Here is a 21,662-nt window from a genome sequence, read left to right as displayed (position 1 = left end):
TGTGCCACGACCTCACCTCCCTGTCGCTGCACACATGTGTTTGTGCCTCTGTGCACCCAGTGGGTGTTTGTGTTTGCGAGCATGTGTGTGTGTGTGTGATCCTGCGGTTCATCTTCTGTGCGTGACATAGCAGTAATAAAGGAAGTTAACTCGTCGCTGTGTACTTGTGTGTGTGTGTGAGTGAGTCCCTGAAGAGCTTCAGTGGCAGTCAGAGAGCAATGGGACGCTTGTAGAACAAACCAAACGCGCAGCACAACAGTATGAATAAGACACATTGGCAGCACAAAAGGTCAAGGCCTGCTTGCTGCAGTGTAGACTGCGATTCAAACGTCTCCCTCCCTGCATTCTGCAAAAGGCATTGTTCAAATCCCACCCACCATTTTACCCACCCATCTGTTCATTAGTCTAATTTATTCTTCATTCAATCCTGAAAACAATGCGTATTGTAATAGCTGGAATTGTGCAGAGCTGTAAATATGCGTATGAGAGTCACTATTTGTGCACCAATCCAAATATGATCCTCAATTGTAACATTTCAAGATGGGGATTTCCGAGCATGAGTTTTCTTATTTTTTTATTTTACATTTTTGCATTGTTTCTGTCTTAAAACTTGACTAAATACTGGGGTCATTCTATAACAAAGGTGTCAATTTTTCGATTTGATATGGTGATTTTTAAAGGTTCAGACAATTAATGTGTTGAAAGAACGGCACGGTGCCATTTCAAGTGAGTACATTTTAATCAGTGTTATGTACATTTTATCAGTTGTGAAACAAGGTGCTTCTAAAACAGATTTTTTTTTAATGTTACTATTTCTTTTATACACTTTTAAATTTTAGACTGTTTACTAAAAAAAAAATAGCAACTTGTTTGACATTTTAAGATTGACCTCTACTAATTTAGCTGAACTGCAATTCAAAACACAAATTCAACACCACTATTCCATTATGGGAAATATTTTGTTCTCCCAGCCTGGTATTTATGGATAAATCAGGGTGGGAGAACACGTTTTTATTTGACAACTTAATAATATGTATATTTATATTTATTATTTTATTATTTATTTTATATTTATTATTTTAGAAGTATGTAGATATATAAATTGTTGGCTAATTCATATGAATAAATTAATAAAATGAATGTTTTCGATTCAATTTTAGTTCCTTACATTTTAAGATTGGCCTCTAGTAAAACATAGCTACATGACAGTTTTTTAAGTCTTTTAAATAATGCATTACGCAAACTAAAATAATGCTAACCATAAAGTTATAAACATTAAAAGGATTGTTTTGAGCTTCTGGACGTGACATATGTGACCTTCTGTGTGTCTTTAGAGGTAACATTATGTTTGGACCTTCTTTCGAGTCCATATGTATGAAATTATGTAAATAAGTAATAAAATAACTAAAAATCTGTTTTTAAAAGTTTGTTGTATTGGTGGTGTAAAGGAATAAGGAGGACACTCTTACAGCATGTTTAATGGTATTTAATTTGATGATTTGTTAATGTGTCATTGTGTCAACTCATTATTAACTACCCATACACTAACATCAACTAATGGCTTGTTAAAGCTGATTTTGACATGACTTTACTTGAGGGGGCCCAATGATAATGAATTCACTGTTAACTACTTACTAAACTCAGCTCATGATTTATGTTATACTTTCTATCAAACACACATGTACTAACACAGTGAGTATTCAGCCCGGTTAAGAGATGCTGTGTGGATTTTCAAGAAGTCAGAGAGCGGTAGTGCAGGATCATCAAATTAACTTCAAAGTATTTCTTATTCCTTCTTAAAGAGGCTGTTTGATTTAGTTTACCCATAAATGTTAATTAATACATTAACTATCAAATATGTACTAACATGTAGTTAAGGCTGCCGTTATTCATGCATGAATCCGTATGACTCCAGTCGTAATTAAGGATGGCTCTTCGTTAGTTCATAATTAGTTAACGCCTTTAATAATCATTAGTATGTGATGAAATAAGTATTAATTTAGGCATTAGTACATGATTATTAATGTAGCCTTATTGTAAAGTGTTACCGAAACAACTGTTTTATATTTTATTATATTTTAAAATGTCATTTATTTCTGTGACGCAAAGCTGAATTTTCAGCAGAAAATTCAAAAGAACTGTATTTATTTTAAATAGAAATCTTTAGTGACGTTATAAAAGTTTTCACTGTCACTTTTGATCAATTTAATGCATCGTTGATGAATAAAAGTATGCATTTCTTAAAGAAATGTACTTTGAACAGCAGTCTATATGTTAATATAGCCTACTATATAGAAATTTAGTTTTATTTGCATATATTTCTATTTCAGTCAAAATGTGCATATTTTACACATGTACTATGAGTATGCATTGCAGCAAGCTGAAAACACTGAAGGCCAGAAGTTATGAAAAAAAAAAAACATTTATACATTATTTATGATGTTAAAATAATGTCTAACATATAGTAAAAGTTGACATCCACTATTTGTTCTAAAGCCATTTTTTACATATGCTATATGTATATGAGAGACACAAATGGCACCTGTTTTGTAGAGTGACCCGAATATGTTAAGACATTGCGGCATTTTTATGACTGACAAAACAGCACGATCCCGACCATTGCCAGATGGTGACATATTGAATGTGAATGTTTTTCCGTGCTTGTTGAAATCCAGGCGGAGGGAAGTACCACGTCTGCGACCTGAGCTTGGATGGAGTGTGTCAGAGACTTGACAGAGGGACAGGAGCCTTGTTTGTCTCTCGCCGGCTGATCAGCATGTGTTTTTACACAGCTGTGTGTCCCCAAAGTGGAGGAGTAGAAATGCGTGCCCTTCATGCATCGCCGGCGCACGTCTTTCCAGAGAACCTGCCTAGAGTCCTGAGTTGGTCTTCCCGTAAATCAGCTGAAAACAAAATGGGTGTTAAGAGCGTACAAAAGCCATTCGATTTGGGATTTGCCACTTGTATTTGTTATACCATTGTAGATTTTTAGCTATGCTTACGGCAGCTATGTCTGGGATTTCCGACGTCTCGATTCCAGTCGTCATAGCTGATGTCTGGAGAGAAGAAAGCAAATCTCATTTGAGCTTTGAGTGGAGTGGAATCGGATTGGTTGCAGCGGTCCACACACACTCTGAGAGAGGGCACCAAATCCTTATGATTAATGTCACACCATAATATTTATCCCTCAGGTACGCGCCTCTGACTGGCACAGCTGAAAAGCGTGTTTGGTGTGACCGAGTAATGTAGATAAGCTATAGTTGGGGAAAAACTCAATGCGGAAGAAGTTGTTATTGAATCTTTCCCAAAAGTATATAGCTTTTATTTGTTTTTATGGATTCTGGCCGTTTTTTAATAGAATTCTTATCGCTTTAGTAGTGCATTGAGTCCCAGCTATTGTATAGTTGATCTTTAGGAAAGATTAACCCAACATCGGTTTATAGACCATGTTTACCCAGGTGAAACTGGCCCACCGTCAATCGCCCATTGACCCGTTTTAACCTCAGTATTGGTGCGATATGCATTTAACGACGGCCAGATGAGGTGCTGTTGTTAGCTGACAAACCTAGTTCATCCTCAGTCTACACAGTATGTGGAATATCGAAGTAGATTTGCTTGATTTTGTCCTGAAATTGCTTAAGTTGTTTTACTGAATTGCAATTTAAAGAAATTCAACACCGCTAATCCATAATGGGAAATATTATGTACTCCCAGCCTGGTATAATGAATATATGTAGTGAATTATATTATTACTGTATAGTATATTTTTTTATTAATGTATCAAATAAAAATGTGTTCTCCCAGCTTGGTATATATAATGCAAGGTGGGAGAACACATTTTTATTAGACAATTTAATAATATAATTATATAATTTACTACATATATTATTGTATTATTTATTTATCATGTTTTTATTTATTTTATCTCTATTATTGTAGAAGTATTTAGATATATACTATAAATTGCTGGCTAGTTAATATGAATAAATGAATAATCAGATTTTTTTAGATTAATTTTAATTCCTTACATTTTTATGTAATTGCATATCTTCATCTTTGTGTGTATGATTTAATTATGATGTATGTGATTGTGTGTGTGTTTGTGTATTATCTATAATTTTATGTATATAGGATATGGCTAGTTAATATGGCAAATTCCTAATATTTGGGTATATATGGCAAATTCCTTGGATGTATATATAAATGTGTGTGTGTGTGTGTGTGTGTGTGTGTATATGTATATATATATGTGTGTATATATATATATTTATATGAATGTAAATGAATAGTAAAAAAAACGGTTTTGTATCATAAATGGTATTTGTATAAGTTATAAATTGATTTTTAGAATATTCTTTAAGATTTTAAATGGTATATTTTAGATTCTTTTTTTATCTATGTTATATAATACCATTTTCCATTTATGACTAGTTAATACGAGTAAATGAATAACACGCATTCCGCTTCCTTCTATTCGAATTGTAGTTCTGCACCATTTTCAAATCCATGAATTTTCTCAGTTCCATTCTGAATGGTGCACACAACCCTACCATTGATCTTTGTAGGGATTTAATCACACATTGCTTTAAAGACAATGTTTACACAGTTGAATCTGCACCAGCGTTAAACACCCGTTGACCCATATTGCCTAGATATTGGAGTGATGTTCGTTTAATGACCGCGAGATGAGGTGCGCTGTTTGCAGACAAGCCTGAGCTGTCTTGGACCTGAGCGAGAGCACTAGAAGAATTTATAGAGAGAGGTAAAGAGCGCAGGTCAAGGAAAAGACGTGTCTGAAGGCGTCTACAGCGTGTTTCTAATTGAGCGGCTTGTAGTTAATTGTTTGTACGTAGGAGGGGAGAAATCAATCTGTTTTCTCACTGCTGTGACTCCTGGGCCCCGAGGTGATAGACTAGAGCTGGCAGACACTAGGACGGAGCGCTGCCAAATAAAGCCCCGAAAGCAAAGACTTCCCCTTTCTGCACACACTCGAGGCTGATGCGTATGTTCGCATGCTTTTCACCTATGTGCGCGCACACACGCATGCAGAACAGGTTTCACGGGGGTAGCTTCAAAGTCAGGGTGAAGGCGGATCAATCGATCCGTTCTCTGTTTGTCGAGGAGCGAGGAATACCAGGTCAGAGAGGGGAGCACTAAAGAGAGGGAGACAACGAGAGCGTCTTGAGACAGATGCAATAGAAATGTATTCTAGCTTAAACCCCTCCAGCTTTTTGACAGAGTCTGGCTGCTGTGTATGAGGCAACGATATTAAATAAAGGAGAATATTGCATTAGTCCCAGCTCTCGGCATCAGTTGAATCCTCTCCCACACACAATCAGCTGCAACTTTCTGCAGTTGCAGAGTATTTTTTTCTTTAAGCTTTAATACAGCAATGTCGATGAATCACGCACATGACCATAGTCTAACACGGCCATAAATAATTTGCGGACAAATTTGTTCATTGAATGAATTGATTTGCATTTGTTTACAAGGCTGCATCTTAGCCAGGCTGCCCTCATTAACATTTCACTTCTATTCTCTAGATCCCAACCAGACTTCCTCAAAAGGAGGTGTGGCCAGGGCCCAGTTTTGCAGTCGAAGCATGTCATCTAAATTATTCATCCCACTTTTAACAGAGATCAGAGCGGGCCGGTCTTTTGATCATCTCGGTTGTCCCTTCCTCCACCCTGATCAGTTTTGCCGCACTCGTGCCCACATGTGAGCTCCACTCGTGTTTGCTGGCGATATATTCCTCCCAGCTTTGTCCGCTGAGCCTTCATTATTTATATAAGTGAAGAGAGGTTGAGTGAGGATAGGAGGAGGAAGGATAAGATGAAACTGTCAAGATGCAGTAGAGGTGGGTGTTATGACCAAAATCTTGTGTCACAGTATATTTTATCTCACGCTAATGGATACTTTATATAAACTACCGTTCAAAAGTTTGGGGTCAGTAAGATTTTTTAATTTTATTTATAGAACACTTTTATTCAGCAAGGATGCGTGACATTGATCAGAAGTGACCGTAAAATACATTTATAATGTTACAAAAGACTTCTATTTCAAATTAATGCTGCTCTTTTGAATTTTCTATTCAATACTAAAAAAAAAAAAAAGTATCACGGTTTTCACAAAAATATTAAGCAGCACAATGTTTTCAACATTGGTAATAATAGGAAATGTTGCTTGAGAAGAAAATCAGCATATTAGGATGACTTCTGTTCATGTGACACTGAAGACTGGAGTAATGATGCTGAAAATGTAGCTTTGGCACCACATGAATAAATTACATTATAAAAATATTAAACAATTAATTTAAATTGCAATAATATTTCACAATATTACCGTTTTATCACCCCAAATATTAGTACTAGTAGGGAAAAAGGCCTAAGAATTGATTTGTTTCAAGCATGTTTGTTACTGTGATTTGTTTTTAATGCTTTATCAAGAGCCGATCGAATGTTGAGTTCTTGAGTTATTTGTGATGCCTCTTTCTGCCAGAGACTATTCGATTAGCTCTCCAAAGATGCTGTTTTCTTAAGTCCATTGATGAAACTGGCTGAGCATTGATAAGAATTTTCAAAGTAAGAGATTAAATAAATCAAGCGCAACCTGCATGATTTTGGTCTTGACATTTAAAAGCAGTATTTGAAGAGACAAAAGTATTATGTATGGCAGGACACAGTGACACTTACAAAGATGCAGTAGAACAACAAAGATGAATAAAGACTGTTCAAAACCATATCGAATTTTACATTTTAGAAGTTTCTTGAGCCAAAAATAAGATTCAGTGCTAGGAATGTAATTATAATCCTGAAATATTACTTTCTGTGGGCTCCATTGACCACTATTGTTCCTAATAGACCCACTAAGCTCAGAACTCATTGAACCTCTTGAAAACAGCTTTAACTGAATTAATTCGTTCTTTTAATTTATAAACTTTATCCACATACATAATTTCATTTTAGGGAAAAAATGGCACTCAAAGGAAAATAATTTTGAGGACTATAAGCGGATAGGAAGTATATTCAAGAGTTCATGGAGTTGATGATCTCTAGGACAACAGAGGGACAAAAAAAAGGTTATTGTTGAAATGAAGCTGACTCTGAGTGATACCAACTATTAAAACAGTTGTTCTTACTTGTCCAGTTTAATCAGCAGTTTATTAATTAGTTGGGCTTATTATTAAAACCCACTTTAGTATTCTCACATTTACAATTAAAACATGCAATTTGACTTTGCAAGTTTATGACAAAACAACATGAAGAATATTTAGATCTGAATACAGAGCTGAATAAACACCACTGGAAATGACTAACAAGAAAGAATGAAATGCTTTTAAATACAAATTAAATCCTTAATCTTATTTGTGTATTATTTATTTTTTATTATTTAGAACTTCGTCAACATACCAAAAAATACGATTATTCATAAATGAATAACTGTGAATTCTGTACAAATTCAGTTTACTTTATATTTGTCTTAAAAGCAAACCAAGACTTGACAGCATAATAGACGGTGACAATATTATGACGATTTAAACATTATAATTTAATGTGTAACTTATTCTTGAGTTTTCAGCATCATTACTCCAGTCTTCAGTGTCACATGACCCTTCAGAAATCATTCTAGTACGCTGATTTGCTGCTCAAGAAACATGCACTATTATTATCAATGTTGAAAACAGTTGTTGCTTAATAGTTTTTCTTGAAGCTCTGATGCATTTTTCATGATTTTTTTTAATTAATAGATTGTGTTTGAGAAGGTATACATAACATCATAAATGTCTTCACAGTCACTTTTGATCAATTTAATACGTCCTTGCTAAAAGTACAAAAAAGTAATATGAATAATCTTTCTACCCCCAAACATTTGAATGTCAAGAATATTTCATTCTGATCCTCAAATCTATCTGGTCAGCTGCGTTCCAGGGGCACTCGTGACTGTCTTTATGAGTGAGTGTTTATTCATTCACTTTATTCAAAACACTGATTCACTTACCCACATCTGTGTGTCTCTCAGAGATGCAGCTGTTGATTCTGCTATGGCTTTGTTTGAATCTGTTTCTATTGGTGAAGCTAAAACAATGTGACAGGCGATATTGTGTCTAAAATGTGAGTTACTCAATATTAACGCCTTGTTGTATAAAAGCAATATCACCCGAGCTGCACCAGATCATTCTGGCCCAGTGGATGTATGTTCAATATAAATGTTATAGCCATACCTGTTGATGCATTTCTGCTCTCTCACAGCCAATATGCGGTTACACCAGCAGGTAAAGGGTGGGCTGCACACAATGTCCACCGACAGGCCCTCAGGAGGAATAAGAACAAATTCTTTCTCTATCTGTTACCATTCTTTTTCCTGTTCTTTCGGTTATACGGTAACAAAGGCGACAGGGCAGTGTCGTCAGCCCGCTCGCTCTGAAAGACCACAAGAAAAAGGTCACCTGAAACACGAAGACTGCTGGCCAAAGAGATCGCATGGATGAAGCAATGCGCTCACTCCCCGGGGGGGACGGGTGGGAGATAGAGGGAAAATGAGAAATAGACAGAGCAAGCGGAGTGTAACGGCGTATGTGTGTGTGTGTTTTTCCTATTGTAAGTAGCCTAACAGACCCTCTGGATTCACTCTATGCTCTAATGACCAGTCACAAGGCAGCGGCCACGCTAAGCCCAAGTCTTCCTGTAGCAGACTGTTCCTAATTAACAGATGCAGCGAGTGGAAAGCAGCACCTGCTAAGGTATGACTGCAGGTTTGAGCCAGGGGCTTTTTCACACGCTTGCGCACACACACACACGGCTACTTTATAAGGACTGTATTGTTATGATATCCTCCTCCGGGGAGCGAGTGTTTGTGGGAGAGTGTGTTAGTGCAGTAAGAGTAATGTGTGGTGTGGAAAATATCCTGTCTGTGCTCTGGGGCGGTATGGTTGTAAAGTAATTGCGTGTGTCCGTGATTTGTGCGCTGCTGTAGTTTTATGAGGCGGCTAATGTTCATCCTTCAGGTTCGAGCTTAAAACGGCAAGTTGCGTGCATGTAAAGAGATGGATCACTCGTTGTCCCTTTACGACCGGCTTTGTTTTAATCCATCTTACCGAGCCTTAGATCAGGGATATGGATTTGTATCTCTGTAACAATATGACATATTGTTATTGACATAATGATGCTCCACGCTGTAATATTCTAATCTTTTATGTTCTTTCAGTGGTGAAAACGCGAGTCAGCATTGGCGCCTGAAGCTGTATGGCTTGCTATGACTGACCTGAAAAACGTTTTCTGTGCGCATATTTCAGCAGCTATTATGTGTGTCCCGTATTTCTGTCGACTGAACCAGCGATGCCAGTCATTCGTTTGAGTCGGTTCTTTCTTTTCAGAGAATTCGACAAATGTGTTTGCAGAACGGTCTGAACCAATTCACATTTGATCAGACCGCTCTCTCACTGAATCATCTCAGGGTACGTTTACATGACAGTGATTGAGCTAAAAATGGAAAAGAAAATGAAAATGTGCTTTGTTTTGCATACAGACAATAATGTTGTCTCAACAATCCCTACAACTAAAAACTCTTTATCATGCATGCCAGGCCAGTAGTTAGCAATGCCACAGTTGTAAAGAAACCCTACTCGAACACGTAAAACACACAGGGCCAGATTTACCTCTTATCGTGACATAGGCAAAATACATTTTTGGTCCCCCCTTCCCAGTTAATATGTAACATTACCACCCCAGCAAACAAAAAATATTTTGGGTTACACTTTATTTTGACAGTCCACTTTAGACATTATAAGTAACTTTGTAACTACGTCAACTACATAAATCTCATTAATTTGCAACTACATGTCTACTATCTCTCAGAGTAGACTGTTAGGGTAGGTTTAGGGTTAGTAGAATAAGTTGACATATACTTGCAAAGTTTCTCATAGTCAGTATGTTGTGGACCCATCAAAATAAAGTGTTAGAAGATATTAAGCAGACAGTCTACTAATACTCTAATGACTGCTGTTGACATGTAGTTACAAAGTTACTTACTGTTAGTAGAATGTCTGAAGTGGACTATCGAAATAAAGTGTTACCATATTTCGTAATCAGTGAAAACCGTTACAGTGTTCTCTATCGCAATAGGCGTTTAGTCATGGAAGATCGAACAAAGTTCTTAATTCGTTTGAGAAATGAGAAAGACCGTAGGCTCTGGCATCATGGCCACATTACCACTTGCATTATATGCATAAATCCAGCCCTGAATACACGTGCATGACACCACTATTTTCACAAATTCACATTTTTGAAGTTCACACAGAGACAATAATGGTATCATTTTCAAAAAAAAAACTTGCACTTGTAACTTATTTTCAAAAGTTTGCATTTTCAGGCCCCCAAACTGCCTTTGTCATGTAAATGAACCGCTAAAACATAAAAAAGAAAACCATAAACGCATTAAAAATGTCAGTTTTTAGTTGAAAACAATGTCTTGTATGAATCAGTTAAATAAACAGACAGTATAGAGATGCGTAATAACAGCGCTGGATGAAGTGGATATTCACCTACAGACAAAAGGTACATTCTGAGGAAAACCATTTGTACCAAAAGTGTATTTGTGTCTGCCTGTGCTGTTTTTCAGTTGTTTTCCCCAATTGTTTTCTCATTTGAATATGCACTTGTTGGATGTTTTTGAACATTTTGTTGCTTTTTTGCAATTTACGTAATGTGTGTAGAGGCACCTCCGTTCTTCTCAGGATTACCGTTGCTATAAAGTCTTAATTGTATAAAATCTTACTCTTACAGTATGTTCATACATGACAGGTTTGGTTTGATTAAAACAAACTCTGGTGCACTAGCTGTGTTAGTGCATCTCATTTGAATAAGTGTGCACGTTGCCATCTGAACATTGTTGTGCATCAAACAAGCAGACTGAGATGCACCTCTTCCAAACTAAATATGAATGCGCAACAATGTAATCTTATGGTCTTAATCAATGTAATTTGTATGGTTCTTCTGTAATTCTGTGATTTAGTACAGATATGTTTTTGTACTAATTTTGCATTTTAAATAAAATATTTGCAAGGAAGGAACATTCTAGAAATTTCTGTAGCATTCTGGAATATTCTGGAATAATCTAGTGCTTCCTGGAACTTTCCAGAACATTCTGAGAATAGTCATAAAAGACAAAAATCATCCAACGTACACTTCTGCAGTTTTGGACGACTCGCTTTTGGTAACTGTTTTATGTTAAACTGTTGTTGTTAGCTCATTAATATGCATGTACCATGTAATTTTTATACACGAGTAATAACAGATTAGCTTGAATAATTTATGAACACACACATATATGTTTAGAGCACAGTTAATGATGCACAAAAAGTGTGATTTTCAGATTCAATGAATCATCATGTGAATTACAAGTGTGAACACATCCTTTTAGAAGTGTGTAATAGTTACATGCACGCTACACATATGCAGTAAAAATAACACTTCTATCAGAGTTGAATTTTTAACATATATTAATCTTTTTAAACTCTTCAGTGTTGTTTTTGCCAAGAAATCTCCCCTCTGTGCATACCGTCAGATGAAATCCTGCAGGCGGCCAGGCGAGTCAGCATGTCTGCGAAACGGTCAGCTTGCAGCAACACGCGAGTCGGGAGGGAGATGCTGAATGGAGATTATGCCCGTTGTGACATTACTGGCCTTCTTCGTGTTAGCTCGACTGATCATTGGCCGATGCGCTCGGGGATGTTTTGGTGTGTGTGCGAGAGGTTGGGTGAGTAACAGGCGTGTGGGAGTTCAAGCCTGGAGATTTGGAGACCCTTCGAGACTCGGCCCATCTCGTCGCTGGGTAACTGCAGACGGCAGAATGGGGTCACCGCTATCAAACTCGATACATCACATGCGTGCACGTGCTCCTCACGTACGTTTACGGGAACACGTAGGTCTATAATGTTGTGTTTGGTCATCTTGGCTTTCTCTTTGTGGAACAAATCAGATGCGGGTCGCAGCTTAGCAGGCCGATTTAGTTGAGTAGTCTTGGATGCTGTGCAACTATTTGTTTTTAAAGGGGCACCAGCCAACTGACTCGCAAGGTGCCTACGGTTAAGACATGATCTGCATATAAGATGTTATTCTGGTGGTCCAGATTTGGTTTAGCGTGTATTATGTATAATTTTTTTTCCAAGTGAAAATGGCAGCTATTCTCACGCTGTGTTTGACTGCTTGAAATCATTTGCAGTGATAACAGAATTGACATTTTTTAGTGAACTATTCCTAAAGTCGCATTTCTAACAGTTAAGAATCCTCCAGAACCATATTGAGATTGGGTTTGATGTGAGAGTCGCTGTGATTCATATTCAAGCACATGGTAGGTTTAGTAGATTTATGATAGACAGAATTACTGATAACAAAAGTTTGGAGTGTGTAAGATTTTAAAGAAGTTCAAAGACAATGTTTATAAAAGAAGCCTCTTATGTTCACTAAGGCTGCATTTATTTGATCAAAAATACAGTTATAAATACTGAAGTAATATGGTTAAATATTATTGTTATTTTAAATGATTGTTGTTGTTTTTTATATGCATTTTAAAATATAATTTATTCCTGCTGCAATGCAAAATTTTCATCATCATTACTCCAGTCTTTCAGTGTCACATGATCCTTCAGAAATCATTGTAATATGCTGATTTAATATAAAACATTTCTTATTATCAGTGTTGAAAACCATTGTGCTTTTTGTAGAACCAAGATACAGTTTTTCCCCCATGATTTTTTGATGAATATGAAGTTGAAAAGAATAGCATTTATTTGGCAGAATGTCTTTTGTACCGCTATACATGTATTTACTGTTGCTTTTGATTAATTTAATGCATCCTTTGCTGAATAAAAATATTAACCTTACTGGGCAAAAAATAGTAATGTGATTACAAGCTACAATTTATTATTTTAAATGCTGAATTCAGGCATCACATTAAAATGCAGTATGAAAAATGGGTTTGCTGATGATTACAAGTAACAGTGTTAAACAGATTATGCATTCTTAGATACAGTTTGTCTCACATGCTAGAAAAAACATTCAGGGTAATTAGAACATAAAACAGTGTTAAAAGAATAGAAATGAAACTGAATACACTCCGGATTATAATAATATGACAATTTCCATGTAAAGCCAAATATTCAAAAGGTAAAAATTTAGGTCAGCATTTTTTATTGCAATGATATAATATTTTGGTTAAAAATATTTTTTCCAGCTCACGATTAAGTCAGCAGAAGTGTTAGAAGCAGAGAAACATCTGCCTCATTCAATGAAAGTTTATGAGAACTATTTGTCCTTTATTAGAATATTATGCTCTGATGCATTATGCATAATTAGAAATAGTCTGATTCTGTGCTCTCTTTGATGTATACAGGTTCCTTCATTTGATTTTTATTTATTTGGCATCAGTAACCTACATATCAAAATGCCCGTTAGTCTCAACCGCATTACATCTCCATTACACACACAAACAAACATTTGCGTTTACGAGCGGGCAAGTCTACGCGAGCACGTCTTGATGTGCGCGTAATGAAGATGAATCTGTCAAGGTCTGGCTCGGTCAGGCCACGCGACGTGGCAGTCTGCCAGTCTGAGCCATCCCGTGTCTCCCGGTAAAGTGCAGGTACCATGCAAACGAAGACCCGGCGATTCATTTCATTATTATGTCTTCACCATCCATTGTTGCTGGCACATAAGATTAATGTCAGGGTGACTATTGCACAGCTTATTTATACGTGGTAAATTAAGATGCTGCTGCGATGTGCTCTAGCATAGATGTTTACAAAACATCTCTAATTTGAATTAAGTGAGTGTCAAGCAAAAGAAGTGAGACAGAGAGAGAATGACAGTGACAAAGCGGGAGAGAGAGACAGTTTACCGACTCAATGAGCAGTAAATTTACTCACGGGCCTCCAGTGGAGATACCAGCAGGGCCGTCGCTACAATTCATGGGGGATGATGAGACAAAAAGTTTATAGGTGGGCCTCCTTTCCCATGGACAATGTGGAGGAACTTTGGTGGACCCCTCATCACTGGACCCAGGACAACAGCCCTGTCTCCAGTAAAGAAAAATGACTAAAGACAGCAATGAGATGAAATGGAAATGAATTGAAGACTTTTCCTTAAATTTATCGCTTATATGTGTCTTTAAAAAAAAAAATGTTGTTGATGTTTTCCTTAGAATCAGTTTTATTGTAGTATAGTACTATTTGTATACTATTGTAGTATTTATTAATATTTAAAATTATTTTATTTTTTATATTTTTCAATTGTTGTAATTTTAGTTATGTGCATTTGTCACTTTTATTAGTATCATATATATTCTCTCTCTCTCTCTCTCTCTATATATATATATATACACACACATATATATATATATATATATATATATATATATATATATATATATATAAAATAAATATTCAGTTTAATGATTTTCTTTCAGTTAGTGGCCAAAGCAATATTTCAATTTGTTTTGTTTTGTTGTTTCAGTGTTTTTTTTTTTTTGGAGCTTCATGTCATGTAGCAAGCAAATAAATAAATAAATCTGTTGAACACAAGTGAAGATATTTTGAAGAATGATGGTATTCATCATTACACAATTTTGGTTCCCATTGACTTCCATTATATGGACAAAAATACAGTGAAAGTGAACCAGAAATGTTTGGTTACCAACTTTCTGAAATTTCAAAGGCAAAGTTGTTGCTATCTATTATTGGTATTATTGAGCATGATTCGTCCATACAGGTTTTTCCAAATAAAAGCATTACTCTTTGCATAATCAAAATTGGCACAATCCCTCTTATTTTTGATCCCCCCTTCTGTTTCACTTGTGAATACAGTTAATCATAGTACAAATGCAAAATGGGTTGCAAGCAGCAATACATGTTGATTTCAAATAAAAGACAATTGAGACCTTGATCTTTAATAGTAACATTTTCCTCCAGATTACAGTACAGCATTGACATAAAAAACAGATATTGCAATTTGTATGCTGAATAAAATATATATATATTTTTTTTTAACTGCGAACAAATCCTTAAACGCATCTCATCACTCAGTAGTGCTGAGACAAATAGCAAAGTAATAAAATATTCTTAGATGGCAAACATTGTGATGAAGCAATTAAAAAAAAAAAGAATATTGCAATGAAGATAATTGTGTGGAGCACTGAGCTAATAACTGAAATGCAAATAAATTAGTATGTTATAAGAGACTAAAAGGAAAAGAACTAGAGCTATTAGACAACTCGGGTTGTCAGAGCTACAGAATTGAGACAGATCCGAGCGCAGGGTCACTGACCACAGGCTAGCCATTGAAAAGGGCAGACACAAACAGACCAGGTTATCAGGATAAAAAAGTTTGTGTTCACTGTATGACAGGTAAGGTTGAGACGGTGACAGTTGAGAGGTGAACTTTCTTCTCAACTGTGAAGAATTTCCTGCAACTGGAGACATTTTCCAAGGCTAACTCTAGGAAGTCTGTTGCCCGGTTTAACCAAATGACAGATAAGACACTCACAAAGATACACTGCAAGAACAGAATGTAGCTCAGGAAAAAGTAGTTAAAAGCTGTTATATAAGCATGATGCTACAGTATGGGTTACATGCTTTAGCACTCAAGTTATTGAATATACCCAGAGGAAAATGTTATTACACAGAAGTTGCTCTTTCATAACTCTGGAGATTTAATGAAGATCTGGTAACACTTTATTTTAAGGTCTCTTAACTAGTTGCTTATTAGCATGCATATTACTAGAATAATAGCCATTCATTAGTAGTAATTAAGCACATATTAATGCCTTATTCTACATGACCTTATTCTACATCCCTAATCCTTCCCAATACCTAAACTTAACAACTACCGCACTAACTATTAATAAGCAGCAAATTAGGAATTTATTGAGGGAAAAGTCGTAGTTAATAGTGAATAAGTGTTCCCTATTCTAAAGTGTTACCGAAGATCTCAGTTCACGAAAAAGTCAAACATTTAAATTCTAAGGAGAAATAAAAACACAAATGAGACAACTGTTGACATATGGTAGGAGTACGGAGCTATAAAATTAAATTTGTAGGGGGCGGTTCATGATCTAAATACAATTTTCATTTACAGTAATCAATATTAAATGGCATACACACACATTCAAGCTTCGACGATATTCTGGTTCACTGCTTTTTATGACCAGATCGTTGAATTAATACACTGCAGAACAGCTGCAAACATATCAGTCCGATTCATGAATATGTGAGGAACGATATGTTTTTATGAAATGTGGTGGAGTAAAAAGTATGATATTATGCTTTAGAATGTAGTAAAGTAAAAAAGGTTGATGAGATCTCTGACTTTTTTATCTTGATGAATAAGTTAATAAATACATTTTGTCACAGTTTTTAGACATTGTTGAGATCTTTTTGAAAGCTCTCTTGACTTTAATCAAAAGAAAACAACAGTTTCTCCAGTCACTCTCACAGTTATCTCATTGCTGTCTTGGAGAAGGAATTGAGATTTTTCTTTCCGTCGTGTACGATTGCTCTTCCTCGTATGCTCTCATTGCTGTCTAGATATGAAAGAGATCTCATTTACCCCCACACACACACACACACTTTCTACTGTACAGAAATGATTGCTTGTCTCCATTTGCTCACCACTTTATCTCATCGCTGTCTTCACTTTTAAAAATGAAGGTTCCAAAATTTTGTGGAAATGGTTTTCCTAGTGATGTCATAGAAGATCCATTTTTGGTTCCTCAAAGAACCTTTCAGTGAACAGTTCTGAAAAGAACACTTTTTTTCTTCACGTGAAGGACATTTTAATAATCTAAACAAATAACCTCTTTCCACTATAAAGAAGCTTTTGTTCAATGGAAAGATTCAATGATAGAAGTTCTTCATGGAACCATCAATGCTAATAAAGAAACTTTTTTTTTTTTTTAAAGCAGAAGAGAGGCAGTTGCGATATTAAAGACTCATTCATTTAGATTGTTTCTTTCCTGTAATTACTCCTGACCATTTACTCTCCATTTCATCCACTGTCTAGGAGAAACAACTGAGACATGTCTTCTTTCCTACAGCTGTAATTGCTCTCTTTGTTCCCCATAAAGTTGCCTTTGTTCTGTCATTTTGTTTCACACATGTATTAGTTAATAACTGTCATCACGCTGTATTTTCATAACTGTCGTTGTAGTAATTAGTTTTACTTTAATCTCATTTTAATGTGCTCATAACCTTTTCCAAGAATATGTTCTCAGATTTCCGCTGAGGTATGTGCTATGGTAATATTGTGCTATGCATACCACGTTCTAATAAAGCAGAATCATAAATGAATTGCACGAGCGAGGCAAGTGGCAGAACGCAAACAGAACCGCATGTTAGCGAGACGAGACAGGAGGTTGAGGTAAGGTGACTGGCGCTCTTGCACTTTGGGCCAGCAGTGACGGCTGGTGCCGTGGCCCCCTGTTGCATCAGTGAAATAAGCAGTGACAAGCTCGCTTCCCTCATACGATAAATTACCACACACCCCCACCTCTCGCACACACATAAATTGGGCTCACTTCAAATCGCATGTAATTTCCTGCTAGCGTGTAGGCTCCCTGTGTGACTTCTTATTTGCTTGAGCCTGGTGAGAAAATTGAGATGCAGTAGTGAGTGAAGGACACTAGGGAACGTGCTCACTGGAAAGACTTCATAATTAACACAGTGACGCTCGATGGCAGACCTCCTCCCTCAACGTCAACACAGGTGAACGAGTGTGTTTATGACTAGGTGAGCTTCTCAAGAGAACCAGTGGTGACCACAGAGGGTATAGGATAATCCACTCCACCGTGATTTACATCCATAAACAAGTGAAAACATGCCTAGGTCACATTTGGGCAACCTGTCCTCCAACCAATACGCCCGTATAGGTCGTTTGTCCAAATCCCTGAAATACGACCCATCAGAGCGTATTCTACAATTGCGCCCCTATCGGCAACAGGACATTTTCATATTAATGATACTTTTTTATCTGCGTCATAGTTCGGGTTTCGTGTAGCTCGGTTGGTAGAGCATTGCGTTATATGACAATATGTAATTACATGATCATGGATTCGATCCCAGAGAACGCATGCGCTCATAAAATGTGCACTAAAAATCATGATTTTGCATGATTCCTGTAAGGGGTAGGTTTAAGTAAAACATTACTTTTTTTTTTTTAAGTTTTTTTTTTTTTTTTAAATTGATCGCTCACATTGTTACTGTACATTACAAAAACGAATAGTACTTTTTCCATTGTATTTTAAAATAAATACAATAAATGCAATGATATTGTTTTAAATATAAATTAAACCATGGTTTATAAATGATTTAAATTTATTGATAATGTTGAGTGGGTGAATGTGTTTGACTGTCATGAAAACATTTCTCTTCCAAATTATCCTTGTCGTAATGCAAAAATTCCATTTTCAGCACTGCAAAGGATGAATATGTGCATTTAATGGTTGCATATTTTAATGTAGTGGATACATTTTTTAATTAAAATGTAATTCCTCGAATATAGCACATTTTTATGTATTTTTTAGAATCTCATTTAAATTTGTAATTGTTTAAAAAAGGATAAATTATTATCATACTGTATAAATTGTGTACAATTTAATTTTAAAAATGCACTCTAAGAAAGGGCAAATGTAATATGAAAAAATTTTCCATTTTGATTTTTCACAGGTGTTTTAACCCTTTTTTGAATAACGCATTACATTGCATTTTGTCTTAGGGTTGAAGAAAATGTCTATAAACTTATACAGTGATGTTCTTGCAGCAAATTATCAATACCTTTTCCATTTTTCTATATATATATATATATATATTTTATTATAGTGTATATAATTTTATTGTTCACATTACATGAATGAAAATGAGATTTTGCAGTACAGTGCGAATTGCGGAGAGGTAATTTTTATGGTTTGGTAGAAATATATTCTGTATATTTTCATGACCAATTTTGCTAAATTCACCCACATTGTATCTATTATTAGTTTTAGTGACAATGTTTGCTGATGTCTGATTTCAGTAGCTATGTCCATTATAAAAATAAGGTGGTACCATGGTACAAACGTGATCAGATGGTATTACCATGATGCTTCACATACCATGGTATTTCCATGGTACTGCAGTGAATTTGAGAGTACACAGTGGTACTAACTTGGTTTTGTGAGATTTACCCATTCTGTCTTGATTCTCCTCAGACGCTCATTTGCATTCTCTTTAAGCACTCTGTTCTTTTTTTTTTTTTTTGTATTCCTGTTCCCTCTCTCTGCTCGTTCTAATGTCTTTCTTCCCCCCTCCTGTCTCTTCTGCGCGGTTTGAGATGAGTTTGCGTTCGCTCTTGGCTGCACCTCTCTCTCAGAGCCAGTAATCAAACGCATTCTGCCTGATACATGGCCCATTACAACCACTCTCGTGTTCCATTTGCCCGCCGCTCGCACAATGGTGTCATTATGATGGCGAAAAACTAGCGCCGCTACTGTAGCCGCACACAGTGCTTAACACAGTCAGCACACCGAATGAGGGATGTGCCAGAATTATTGGCACTGAGAATAAACCCATGCTCATCTTAGCCGTCCAGCGTATGTTTGTGTCCGTACGAGCTACACTGTTAGCATAGTTAGCGTAGTGAATGAGACATGAGAAAATGAAACACATTGCTGTTTGTTAGGCAGAAATGATTCGGGATTTTGTTTGTGTGAAGATTCAGATTTGTTAATTTAGCTGAGGAAGAATGTATGATGTGCGGTTTGGATGTGTGATGTTGTATCAGTGTTGTGGATTGAAGTTTTTCTGTCATCTCAGAATCAAAGAAAAAGAAAACACGGGCAGAATCTAAAATGAAACATGCTGAAAATATTTTGATTTCTTTCCTGTGTTTGTGTATTTAATTTTGAAACAGGAAGTGTGGGCAGGGCATATTAAAGGCCTCTGCTATCGCTACTTGCTAAATGCTATGTAGTATTAGGAGTAGATGCGCTCATTCTAGAAAGTATTTTATTTTATAGGCAAACATTGAGATAAACCTGTCAGTGCCGTGAAAGTCATTAGTATTTTTTTGGTAAGTTGTCCCTGGATAGTGTTTTCTAAAAATTTGTTTTTTTACAAAAAGTAATTCTTTAGAACTACTCCACAATATACATGACCTCAAAGCTGCAAACAAACTCAAAGCCACAAACGTTTAATTCTGAGATCATTGTTAAATCTAAACCTTACGTTTTTAAACTTAACTTTAGACCTAGCCATTATCCGTAACAGCTTGGCTCAGGAGCTGTCACATTCACTTGCTAAATGGTGGCAAAGTGCAAAATATCTTCAGCGATTAATCTGAAATGCACAGATCAGTGGGCAGCGAGAGCCGCTTAAGAGTAAACCTCTCAGCCTGTTTATTTCAATGACTGAGCTGAGGTGGGGAATGCAAAGAAACACTTTAAACTTGTTCACTTAAACTGTGTGAAGTTCGTAACACTGTAGCTATGCTTTGTGTGTCCTCTGTGGATGCATGCATCGACGTTTTTAAAGTGGTCATATCATAAGACATACGTTTTTTTTTAACATTTTGCTTGATCTTGTAAAAGATTGCTGTAACTTTCAGAACTCAAAACTCTCTCCTCAGTCTGCTGGTTTCATTTATTGATGCCAAACCTCAGAAGTGACCCGTTTTGAAATCCTTGGATTTCTCATATAAGAAACTCCAAACTCAATTGCCTACATTTATTTGTCAGCTGCTCTTATTCTGTGTTTGAAATTTCCAAGTCAGGATTAATTCTAAGTGGAAAATGGTCATTAAAATTCAATTATGTCTGCTTTTGGTTCATAGAAACTTTAAATAGGCATGGGAAAATGTGTATTGTACAAGATCCCTTTGCATTTCGGGTTTACATTGAAATTCAACCTTAATTGATTTAAGATTCGGTATTAATAATTTAAACAGATTATTAATAGATATTATTTATTCCATGTTAAATATACAATAAAAGCGTTATTTGAAAACTGCAAATTCAAATAATGTTTTCCTTCTTTTTTAATTAAATCTAGCAAAATTGAGCAGCACATTGTATTGCACATTAAGTACCTCATAAGGGAAAAGGAAATAGACTTTAGCTATGGTAAATAATGTAAATGTTGGAGTTTTTATTCATTTGTGGATCTGCCCTAGGCAAACTGGTGTTTCTTTTAATTCTGACAATGTAGTCTTCAAGACATTACAGAGCTTTTGTATAACTCCTCATAAATTATGTAAATGATCAATTTTTCTTGAAAAATATAAACAGAGACAGCAGCATACAGACTCTGCCTAAATGCAAACAGTATCGTCTTAGAAAATGTTCCACTTTCTCAACAGGACATATGAAAGTATGTTCGTTTATCTTCTTAAATTGTACAATAGATAGGATTATTCTCTTATAGTGGATAGGAATAAGGCGACTTACATTAAACTTATTGTTGCATTTTTAATTAATCATATAATTTATAACACAAATTTTCGGCCGAGTACCTGTAGGAATAATGTGGTTGGTAAGCACAAGTGGAACAACATTTACACACCAGTATAACAATTACAGACTGCATGCCATCAAAAGTATAAATTAGATATATTTGCAGTGCTACAAATGATTCGAAATGTGCA

General features: G+C 35.9%; 1 protein-coding gene and 1 long non-coding RNA gene across 3 annotated transcripts in view; one reads left to right on the top strand and one right to left on the bottom strand.

Annotated features, from left to right (window-relative positions):
* Positions 1-21,662, top strand: part of adgrl1a (adhesion G protein-coupled receptor L1a) — a 177,950-nt gene that overhangs the window by 39,266 nt on the left and 117,022 nt on the right. The gene's annotated exons all lie outside the window — the stretch shown is intronic.
* LOC131536907 (uncharacterized) lies at positions 1,458-8,364 on the bottom strand. The gene is made up of 3 exons (XR_009270120.1): positions 8,222-8,364; positions 3,003-3,056; positions 1,458-2,903 (listed from the first exon to the last, which is right to left on the bottom strand). It is a non-coding gene; the product is annotated as an uncharacterized LOC131536907 (long non-coding RNA).

The sequence above is a fragment of the Onychostoma macrolepis genome, chromosome 03 (assembly GCF_012432095.1).
Source record: "Onychostoma macrolepis isolate SWU-2019 chromosome 03, ASM1243209v1, whole genome shotgun sequence".
Lineage (NCBI taxonomy): Eukaryota > Metazoa > Chordata > Actinopteri > Cypriniformes > Cyprinidae > Onychostoma > Onychostoma macrolepis.
This window is presented reverse-complemented; position numbering and strand designations above follow the sequence as displayed.